The 2660-nt window shown below is 28.8% G+C and overlaps 1 long non-coding RNA gene across 1 annotated transcript in view; it reads left to right on the plus strand.

The window, feature by feature from the left end:
* The window catches only part of LOC117112912, a 6036-nt gene that overhangs the window by 1616 nt on the left and 1760 nt on the right, over positions 1 to 2660 (plus strand). Inside the window, exon 2 of the long non-coding RNA XR_004446106.1 lies at positions 877 to 1021. This is a non-coding gene — a long non-coding RNA (uncharacterized LOC117112912). The remainder of the gene's footprint in view (positions 1 to 876; positions 1022 to 2660) is intronic.

Here is a 2660-nt window from a genome sequence, read left to right on the forward strand (position 1 = left end):
AGTGATATATATATATATATATATATATATATATGTACGTATATATACGTATACATATATATATATATATACGTATACACATAAAATTTTTGATTTCAACTACACATGTTCAAGAGTGTGAGGAATTTTGCTTTAATCAGATTTCTCCCAACAAACCCCAATGACACAGTTGGTTTGGCATCTGCATAAACAGCAGAAGTTCCTATGCTCGAACATGGTTAGGACAACTTTCCTCTGCACTCATAGATCCTTTTTTTTTAACATTATGGAATTATCTTTCAAGTTTTCTATTTAAATTCCATTTTCATATTAAAATATATAGATACTATTATTATTATTATTATTATTATTATTATTATTATTATCGTTATTATTTCTCAAGTATTAAAGTTATTTTATAAAATTTATGTAAACTTTTGTGTGTGATATATGAATTACATAAAAAATGCTTTCATCCAGTTTTTGAATTCTGTTATCCTACAATTATTTTTTTATTTCAATGTGAGTAAATATTGTGATTTTTATTTTCTAAAATTTAATCTAAATTATTTTAATGCAAATGTTTTTGCTGAACTGATCAATCGGCCATATTGTTTTTTGGTCTCGTGCATAACTTAATGCTGATTAATGCATTCTGGTTACATTAATTTTCGTTGTCAACGAAGTGTATTTTACGAACCAGTCGAATGAAAATAATACTTAACGAAAATTCGTACTTAACGAAACGAATCAGTCGAATAAGCACATTGATTCCATACACATGCTTCTTATCATAACCATGGTTTTATTTCTGAGCATTTTGTATCTGAAGAAGACAAAAAACACCTAATTTTTTAATATATTTGTTCAGAAAATCTTAATAGTTGACTTTTTTAGGTGGCAGTTGTCACTCAGCAGAGTGTGCTTTTGGACCATACAGACATAGAACAACAATATTCTGAAGGTTGACAATATAGGCAGTTCAAGAGAAGGTGCTATTATTCCTGTTACTAGAGTATCAACAACAGATGCACAGCAAGAGGTTGGCACTAGTCTCATAAAATCTTAACATTGGACTCAAAACCAAGCAAAAATAGAGACTAAATCATTTTCCAATTGTACTTTCCATTTATTTTCCATGTGTTTAAGAATTTCTTTACCACTTGTATCATGTTTGTTTCTAGCTTTCAAAAAGTTATCTTATAATGAGGTGCTTATCTTCAAGAACCTGTCTACCAATTTAACATTTTATTAGTATAAAGATTATTAGGCTACATGATGTATTTGAATTTTTAAAATTTAAACTAATAAAAGTGAATTGTATATTAAAACTGTTATTTATTATGATAATAATTATTATTTATTTTATTAGAATTAGTTATAAAAATGCAAATAAACATGATCCCTGGGTACCATAATTTAAAAATCAGCAGGAAAATGAATATAGGTGAAAAATTGGTCGTTTATTGAAACAAAATACTTTGATACTCTAATGGGAACCTTTGAAACTAGAGTTTAACTCTAATTAAGTTTAGATAGACACGCCCTCTAATAAATATAAAATTGTTGCATATTGTTTACCACTTGTATCATGTTTGTTTCTAGCTTTAAAAAAAAGTTATCTTATAATGAGGTGCTTATCTTCAAGAACCTGTCTACCAATTTAACATTTTTCAGTATAAAGATTATTAGGCTACATGATGTATTTGAATTTTGAAAATTTAAACTAATAAAAGTGAATTGTATATTAAAACTATTATTTATTATGATAATAATTATTATTTATTTTATTAGAATTAGTTATAAAAATGCAAATAAACATGATCCCTGGGTACCATAAGTTAAAAATCAGCAGGAAAATGACTATAGGTGAAAAATTGGTCATTTATTTAAACAAAACACTTTGATACTCTAATGGGAATTTTTGAAACTAGAGTTTAACTCTAATTAAGTTTAGATAAGTTTAGATAGACGCGCCATCTAAAAATATAAAATTGTTGCATATTCTTAAGTTGTATGTTTTAAATATTTTTTTAAAACATGATTTTAATACATAGATGAAAAAAAAAACCCACAATTTCGCTGTACAATGCAATAAATCTGCTCCACAGGATAATATTAACACCAATATCATATACACAAATATGTTTTAATCACATAAGAATAATATCACCTGCCTCTCTCCCTAATGGGTTCCGGGCTCGATGAGGTAGGTAACCCTTCGCTGAGCCTTGGCCCGAGCCTTGGCAAAGTTGAATACTTGGTCTTGGGCATCACATGATTGTTGCATATTAATCATTTGCATATTTTATATATTTTAACATGAATTTAGTAGCCTTTATTTTGATATGAAATATAAAGTACTTAAAGATAATACTAAATGTTCATTAAAATCACTAAAAATTATGTTTAAAAATAAGGCAAAAAAATCAATTTCGCTGTACAATAACTCAATAAATAGGCCAATGTATCCTCATTGATTGCTTTTGCAGGTAATAACACCAGTACCATACGTACAATTCCACCAAATATATTCTAATCATATCCAAAATAAAATCACCTGACTCTCTCCCTGACGGGTTCCGGGGTCGACGAGGCTTCTTGTCGGTTATACGCCGGTAACCCTACGCTGAGTCTGGGCCCGGGTCTTGGCGAAGGCCCGAGCCTTGGCGAGGTTGAGT

Source organism: Anneissia japonica, unplaced genomic scaffold (assembly GCF_011630105.1).
Source record: "Anneissia japonica isolate Jap-2015-1 unplaced genomic scaffold, ASM1163010v1 scaffold287713_len945575_cov184, whole genome shotgun sequence".
NCBI classification, from domain to species: Eukaryota; Metazoa; Echinodermata; class Crinoidea; order Comatulida; family Comatulidae; genus Anneissia; species Anneissia japonica.